The following is a 9,761-nucleotide window of genomic DNA, read 5'->3' as shown; positions in this document are numbered from 1 at the left end:
TACAAAATGTGCAATTGGCTTTTTCATATGGGAACTCAGGTATATGCAGAGTACAGGTAACACCACTTTTAGTGCATTGAGTGATAGAACGTGGAAAATTATGGCGGTAGTAGTGATAATGGTACAACACATGTATGTCCCTTTGTTTTGCACAAGTTTCCTCGCTGACTCAATGCTATTGGGAATTTCACAAGTCTTCAAAAAGTTTTGTGAACTTATTACGATGTCAAGTTTTGTGAACTTATTCCGATGTCAAGTTTTGTCAGCTCGTTGAGGATGAGTAGGCTGTGCGGCAACGTTTTTGGGTTTGATAATTTTTCACATAATATTGTAGATCTGTATACGTACCTTTTTAAATTTACTATTTAGCAAAGGTTTTGGTTTTCCAAAGTTTGGACACCTTTAGTTGAAAGTTTTTGAAACCGTGTTGTTTGGAAACTACGTTATGTAACGAAAAACTTAGAAACCAAAGATTTTAGTTTCTAGGTCGTGTCTGCTGATTATACGTCATATTTTGAATACGTCTTAGAAGTTTACAAATTTCTGAAACTTCGGTATATTAGAGGTCTATAATTTTAAAGTGTAATCGTTAAGTGCGCCCAGGTGATCATTCCGTAAATAAGAGATATCAAAAACCTAGAAAGTAATGAGTGAAACAACATCAATAACTTTTCAAAAATAAAACTAGAAATATCCAAAATTTTAACGGGAAACGCTCCCATATATTTAATATGACGTTCGTAGAGAGGTTTAAATTTTATTTGTAGCGGTTTCATTACTGTAATATTATAAACTCATTGTTACCTCTTAAAGGTAGGTCAGTTAAGAAGTTCTACTGCAGTAGCAGTAAGTTAGGAAAATAGTAGCAGTACAGCTCCTACCTATTTCTGCTGCAAAGCAGTAATGTTAGACATTAATGCGTTTCGGTTTTGAAGCACAAAGATGCTGGTAAAATTACAGTCACATGGGACTTGCCAAATTATATCTCAGCTCGACGGGCATGGCAGTTCCCCTCAGATCTATATGATTTCAAGCTCTGAGTGGTACTGTAACTGTTATGGTCTGGCGTGTCGTTTACCACCAGATGCACGATTTGTTCCCATCACTTGGTATTATAAAATAAATTAAAGCCTCTCGACGAATGTCATACTAAATGTCTGCGTTTAACGTTAAAATTTTGGTCATCTCTTGTTTTATTTTTGAAAAGTAATTGATGTCGTGTTACTCATTATTTTTTAAGTTTTTGGTATCTCTTATATTCACGGAATAATCGCGCACACTTAGGAATCACCTTGTATATGAGAGACGAGTTTCATCCATTCATCGAATATATGTATAAACAAAGTTACGCGTGATCTGCGATTATCGTTACGAATTATCAATGAGATGACGGTGTCACCACCAGCTGCGCCGCTTTGCATTTAAAGCCCTTATTTTGTGTCAATGTAAACAGTGTCCGCATACTTCGAAACAAGTGAGGAAACGCCTAGTAAACAGGGCAGTGAGTAGGCGTGTCGGAATCAAGTCATCAGGAGATCAGTCCACCCGACATCTTTCCCAAACTTTTGATTGGGTTGGTTTTAACTAAAATTTGTATTCAAAGTTTACTCTTGCTTCATTGATGTGTAAATTGAAGGCCGACTTGGAAACTAATTTCGTCCGGACGAAAAACTTTGAGAAAGGAATGCAGGGTGAAGAACTTGGTATTTGCCTTTCGCTACAGATGGGGACATTTGCATATTTGCTTTAGTGGATAAGTGGCGGGTCTAGATTGCTTAGTCATTCGACTTTTGCGTTGGTATTGAATAATAAATTGCTAGACTGTATCATGCCTTACTTATATAATCATAATAATTTAAACATGCATACATTTCAATGTCTGAAGTAAATAAATAAATAAAATTTGGCTTAAAACACCAAATGTGCTATTGGATTTTCATGTGAGTTGTTGAAGCATTAACATGATGAAAACTAAATAAATCATGACTGTGTCCACTGTGTTGAACTATTTGTTTAGACCTCCCCGTCTGTTGAACACGAAGTTTAATTGTACACTAAAAAAACGGACTCTAATGTAGTTGATTTTAGTTAGTTTGGCGAATTCTTCACGGTATCAATCACAACATGATTCAATTAAGAAGAATTAATTATTTAACAAACGATCATTCGAGTTAAAATGCTACATTAAGTTTATTGAATAGGTATCACATAAGTATCCTATTAAGTTTATGGATTTTTTTGTGAAAGCACTTTATTAGTTTGTTATACATAATTATTAATATAATAATTAAATTCAAAGATTAAATAAAAATTCCTAAGGTCCGGCTGGATTCGAACCAGCGCCTTGAGCATACCATGCCTGACGTTCTCCCAACTGAGCTGCACACATTACGAATTTTTCTATGAAGCTGGTTTCAGATCTTTTTTAAAAGAAACATTTTCTTCATAGTCTTCTCACAGATGGATTTTTCGTTTCTTATTCTTTTCTGAGTTGATCTTAACACAGTACGTTAAGATTGATTCAGAAACAAAACAAAAAAGTTAAACATTTGTAAACCAAAACCAGCAAATGTGGTTAATTCGACTAAAGCACATATTCGTTTCAATCACATTTCATCACAGTTCTTTCAAGAAAGTTATTTAAAATTTTATTAAGCCTATCATCATCATTCAACCATTAAGCCTATAATGGTGCTTCATTTTTGCGAATGTGTGCGTGTATTTTGATGTGAGCGCGTATATTTCGTGAGTACAATAGAGCCGGAAAGAGGCCGGCTCGAGCTGTGATTGGCTGAGATCGTCATTGGGAAGCTACATTCCTCCGTATTATCAAGGACAGGTTACTACGCCTTTACTATTGAATATTTAGAAATGTTGTGTATAAGTTTTATAAGTGATGGGGAATGCGAGCTGTCTTTTGATAAAATACGTGGATTTTTAGGCAAGCCGGTGAGATCGAGTTATTTGGACGCCTCGCCACTACTACCTTGTTTATGTATTAGTGACGTATTAGATGTTATAAAATTTCCTGCGCTTTGGCGGCTGGCGGTAATCGCAGGTACATTCTACAGCAAAAATTGAAATTACGATTGTTTATCCTTTTGACTGTCTTCAATTACATTTCCATTTGACCGCCTGCGTTCCGATACTAATTTGTCCCTCGTCATTCCACAACACAGTTCACAAAATTTGTCGTTAACACTGAACTCTGCTCATATGTGGAACCTTCTCCCAGTCCAGGTCAGACAGTCACCCTCGGTTCGGACTTTCAGAGGTGCCATTTTGAAATCTTGGGATTATTCAGACTCCTCATGTTAGAGCTTGCTAAATATTTATTTACATTTCACATATTTATTTATAGTCTTATTTTATACATTCATTTTATTATATATTTTATATGTATTAGTGTATCATCATTTATTTAATATTGTGTATTCGTGTGTACATTACACTTTATATAATAAATTTATTCTTTAATTATCGAGTATATAGCATTCAATTTAATGATTTATTACATTTTATTGCCGACTCATGAACCAACTTTCCTTTCAATTATTCAAAGGTTGGCTGGAAGAAATCCCTTTATGGAATAAGCTCGCCTTTGTACAATAATGTTATATTTCTTTGTTAATTTGTAATTTGTTTGTGCTGTCCAATAAAGTGTTTACATACGTACATTTTATCACCAATATTTAATTTAATATGTACTGTATTCATTACAGATAAAATAAATGGTTCATTTAAGGACTTTCTACTAACTTAGTTATGACAGTTCCTAATGTATGTACTAAAATTGCATATCATTAATATATTACGTACTTACGGGTACTAACTAAACAAATTTTGTTCTAAGGCTCGTCATAACATCATGAAGAAAGCACTAACTTGGTAAACGAGCTTTGTTTTAATAGTATGTGCACTTAAACCCTGCATAGCCGTAACTGCATGAACTTGTTAACTGGTTTAATCTGACTTTTCGAAACTTCGTAGACTCTTCAAAGCTAGTAAACAAAGTGCTGTTATGAAAACATTCTATAAGCTATTTTAGGTATTTTAAGTGCCATGACGTTTACTTTTTTCGTGTTGCACTCTTCTTTTCAAAATGAGAAAAAGCCACAGGGTTGTCTATGGGTTAAAGTAACTATGTCATAGCATACGATTTTTTTAATGATACCATAGTGCTAGCACAACTGGACGCGAGTTGCGCGAGAGCGACTTAAAGCGCGATATACTACTATTCTCGCATAGAGTATCTCGCGCACGTTCTATCCCTACAAGTGACGGGATGAACAAGTAGTGCGCCTGGTGGTAAGCTACACGCCTGTCCATTGCAGCCGCAGTGCCACCCAGAGCTTTAAATAGCCAAGATCATGTGATATGGTGTGTTAGTACTTAGTAATAGTTAAGTATATTATGTAGTGAAAGGTGTAAGGTTAGTTAGTAATAAATGTGCACTGCCACTGCGCCCGTCACCCTAAGACATAAGTTGGTAAGTTCCATGTGCCTATAATTTCATAAGTATCCATCCTTAACAACAAGGTGACAGTACTTCCCTGGACGAATTCTTTCACAAAGAGGGATACTGCTACTAATAATCACGCTTCAGTTTCTTTAAACCACTTCTTGAATGTAGTTTCGAAATCCTTCGACTTAAATAAATATTTTCATGTACTTTTGTTTACATTAAAATGTGTTCTCCTTTTATATCTAAAAGTGTACTGTCAAGTTAAGATGAACTCGACGATGGAGCGAGATTACCCTGGAGATGCATAATCCTATCTTTGAAGGTCCGTGTTATAATATAATATGCATATGAAAATATATCGAATCCCTGAGCAATCAAAACCGCATATCGGTATATTCTTACATAAACTTAATTTGCTATTGACTTGTCTTACTGAAAAATTCAAAAAGGCAAAGATTGTAATATGTGGAGATTGGAACATCGATGTCTTGAAACAAAATTTAGCAGCCAAAGATCTTATTAGTACCCTACAAAACTATAATTTTATCGCCCATATACTTGCTCCAACACGACAAAACTCGTGCATTGACCAAATAGCTAGCAACATCAAAACAGCAAATGCTGAATTTCATCACCTAGGTCTTTCAGATCATGAAACTGCGCAAACTTTAAATATAAAAATAAAGAGATAAAAAGCCTATATAACATGTGGCATGAATACAAACGCGACTATAACCCGGAAAACATTAAAAAGTTTTGTAACTCCATGGGCTCTCTTTCGTTTTTTGAAGTTCTAGATTCAGATATTATGGAGACTGCGTTTGATGGTTTCTACGATTTATTTTCTTTATTGTATAATGTATGCTTTCCAATCCTATTAGTTAAAGTAACTAACCATCTCACAAAGTTGCGATGGCTCACCTAAGGTTTAAAGAAGTCATGTAAAGCCAAAAGAATATTACAAATGAAATATATAAAAAGTAAATAAATTACACATAAACTACATTATAAAAGTTACAATACACTGCTTAAAAAATGCATATTGAAGTCCAAACGAATCAGTAGTAATACTAAATACATAAAAAGCAACACCAACAAATGTAGAGCGACATGGAACACCATATCACAGACTCTCTCGAATGATTCTCACAAGGATGACATTAATTCGCTACAATTCAATAACCGTATATATCATAATCCTGTTGACATTTGTAATATTTTGAATACTAATTTTTTAATTTAAATAATAATTCTAATTTGACTCGAATTTGCATGACATCGAACATTCAATCTATATTTAATTCAATATTTTTAATCCCAGTGACTGAAAAAGAAATTTACAATATAATAATATCATTACAAAATAGTAAATCTTGTGGTTATGATGGAATAAATACAAAAATTATAAAACTTTGTGCTCCATACATTTGTTGTCCTCTTGCACATATTATTAATCTTTCATTCGTGGAAGGAACGTTTCCCAAACAATTGAAACAGTGTATCGTTAAACCATTATATAAAAAAGGTGACACTTCAGATCCTAACAATTACAGACCTATCACTCTGATACCTATTATATCGAAAATATTTGAGAAAGCTTTCTTAATAAGACTTAACAATAAGACTTTATAGAAAAGAATAACATTCTCCATCCCTCTCAGTATGGATTTCGTAAAGGAAGATCCACAACACTTGCTTGCTATGACTTTCTAACCATTATTACGAAAAGTATCAATGACAAAATTCCGGTAGCATCACTTTTCCTCGATATGAGCAAAGCATTTGACTATATTAATCCTTCTAAACTTCTGAAAAAACTAGAAAAGTATGGGATCAGAGGCACAGCATTTGACTGGATAAAGAATTACTTGAAAGATCGGACACAAAGTACGACAATAAATAAAATTTGTAACAATTACAAGCGTAAAAGCGTATAAAACAAAAGTTTTATTTTGATTATAAAACAAAAAACAGCGGCATTCCACAAGGAAGTATTTTAGCTCCGGTTCTCTTCAGTCTGTATATAAATGATCTTCCAAACGCAGTAGATCAGGAAAGCATTCTGTTTGCGGACGACACCACTCTTATATTAAAATGTTATGATAGAGACCACTTTGAAAAAGAAATAAATGACGCACTATATAAAGTTATCAAATGGTTAAATGCAAATGACTTACATATAAATGTTAGCAAAACAAAATTCATGCAGTTCAGATCGCATAATTCTAATCCATTGCCGATTCAAGTGCAGTATAACGATCAAGTAGTAGATACAGTCGACTGTTTTAGTTTCCTTGGAGTGAAATTTGACATACGTTTAAAGTGGAAACATCACATTGATCACGTGTGCAACAGGCTGAATAGATTTGTCTTTGGCCTACGTAGGCTAAGACAAACCGTGTCTCATGACGCTGCAATGATGGCTTATCACGGGTACGTCTCCTCTGTATTAAGTTATGGGCTTATACTGTGAGGGAACGCCGTAGATGTAGGTAGGGTTTTTATAACACAAAAAAAATGCATTCGCGCAATTTGTGGCGCTAAAGCAGATAACACATGCAAGCCCCTATTTAAAAAACTAAACATATTACCTCTCCCTTGTATGTATATCAGAGACATCTGTGTATTTGTTAAGACTAATCCTAAACATTTTAAAATACGTGGCGAAATATTTCAAAGACAAACACGGCCTAAAATTATGAATCAATTATATCAACCTCGTTGCCATAAAATAATTTATACAAATAACTGCTACAACATGTGCATTAAGATTTTTCATAATTTACCAAGTGACATTAAATTACTACACGGACATAATTTTAAACTACAATTGACAAGATGGCACATTGCTTTTATAGTAATAAGGAATACTTTGAATTTAGAAATATTTGACATTGTAATTAACTTCAATTACATGTACCAATAAATTCCAATATATTTGCACACCTACTTGCAGGTTGAATACATTGTACCAATTTAATTTAAGACCTGTATATTTACTGTATTCTGGCAAATAAATATTAATCTAATCTAATCTAATCTAATCTAATCTAATCTACAGGCAGCGTGTTGCATTTCCTATCTGTGCTTATTAAGAATGAAGAAATGTTTTGAAATGTTGTGTTCACATCTAGAAACATACACTCTTCTTGCCTTATAATTTTAACCAATCACTTTTTTTTAAGATTATTTTACACACATTATTTTATTTAAGAATTTGTATTACTATATATATATATATGTGTGTATAAATAAATGTGGAGCACTTGGTTCCAATATTTGGAACAACATCCAGCTATGAATAGTACTTTTACAATCTGTAAAATACGCACAAGACGACGCGCTTGTGTCTGAAAGTTTCAACCACCATTGCGCTACTCACTGTTCAAGAGGGTAAATTAGAATAAAATGGTTTTGAACAAATATATTATGTAGTTTACCACACCATATGATGGCATAGTTTTTTGTTTAGTATATAATTAAAGTGTTTTTTCGGATCTAAATAGCGTATATTTGTTTTTTCAAACAAATTAACGTTTCATGCTCTTTAAACGTTTCATGAAGTCAGCCGAGACCATGAAACCCGAAAAAATTTTTGTTTTTATAATTGTCTAGCAATCGCAAAACAAATCGAATAACCTACGAAGTCGATAAGTAAGTAATTTAAACAAAATATCGTAAAGATATTGTAGAATCATGGAATCAAATAGCTAGATGTTTTAAAATAATTCCATTACAGAGTTATTATTATTCTTAGGGTGCTGTATTTTATTTTAATTTTATTTCGGAAACATGTAGCGTCATATAACATATTTCATTATTAGCACATATGAAACAAACACTAGCCAAAACAGTTTCCACTAATGTTTAAAACAAGTTACGTTGGATGGACAAACTTGTACACACCAATAGCCTAGCAATAACCAGCATAACAATTGCCACCAAGCAATCTAGCTTACAAAGAGCCTGCCTTTGGCTATTGCGATTTCATTGCAGTCAGTAATTTTATTTTTTGTGAAAATGTTCAGGAAGCACTGCCATAACTATTCTTTCTATTCTTATTCTTTATAATATATATAATATTGTATTATAGTACATTATGATATAAGTGCGGTAAGTTGAAAATTACAGCCGAGGCGATATTGCTATAAGAAAGCAGAGGCTGTAATTTTCAAAGCGCACGTATGTCATACGACGTTTTATAACATATTTGCGAGGAAATAAATAAGACTCTGACTTTCTTAAACGAATAAATCTTTAATTACTTGTTAAAGCAGTTATAGAAATTTGAACAATTTTTAAAAGTGATTGTTACGTTGCCAGTTGGCATTTTTAATGTTGTCAAGTTATTATTATTAGTTACAATCTCCCGTCTCTCTCTCACTCTCTTGAGTGAAAGTAGGAGAAACGAGACCACAGAGTTCTGCAGTCGGTGGCGGCGGCGGAGGCGGTTGCGGCTGCGGCGACGATGATGGAATGTACGCGTGTGTGCTCGTAGATGGTTGAAAGTCAACACTTGACTCCAAATTTATGTTCCTTGTAATGCGAAAGCTAATTTCTTCTTTATTTCTTATCGAGTCTTCTATGTATCCTTCGGCTACATTGTTTGACCGCCATCCTCCGTGGTGTTGTTAGTGTCAATAAGTCCGCACCTGAATCGGTGAGCAATGTAGCCGTGGACCTTCTGAAACTGTGCCCTGTGTATTCATGTGCTTGAGGCAAATTTGAGAAAGTGGCAATTTGTTTCGGCATTGTTCCCAATTTATTAATGTCAATGGGTTGGTTAGTGCATTTTCCATTTTGGTAATTTTGAAAAAATCTGTTGGAATTAGCTTTTGTTGAACGAAGCGTTTCGTATTTCTTCACTACGTCGTAAAAAGGCCCCTGTATTGTGAACGACCTTGGAATTTTATTTTTTGTGTTTTTGACCTGGACAAGAAGAACCCGCCCATGGTTCTCGACATCATTAGTTGTCATGTTTACCAACTCTTGACGTCTACATGAACCAGTTATACCGAATATTAATACAACCTGAAAAGAGATAAAAAGAACGTGTAAACACCTATATTGTAAAGAAATACGAAAGTGAAAGAAATTAATAACAATAATTTAGTTTCAACTGACCTTTGTTGCCAAATATCGCCAATCCGGAGCTTCTTTTAGGAACTTCTTGATATTGTCAGCCGAAAATACTTTCGACCTTTTACTTACATGGCCATCTGAGCGTCTTTTTAGAAATGCTATCAAGTTGGAGTATGACTTGATATCAACACCATGGTTTGTTTTCATAGTGCTT

This window comes from Hyposmocoma kahamanoa, unplaced genomic scaffold (assembly GCF_003589595.1).
Source record: "Hyposmocoma kahamanoa isolate Upper Pololo Valley unplaced genomic scaffold, ASM358959v1 192, whole genome shotgun sequence".
NCBI lineage: Eukaryota > Metazoa > Arthropoda > Insecta > Lepidoptera > Cosmopterigidae > Hyposmocoma > Hyposmocoma kahamanoa.
The sequence above is the reverse complement of the archived record's forward strand: the minus strand, read 5'-3'. Positions refer to the sequence as shown.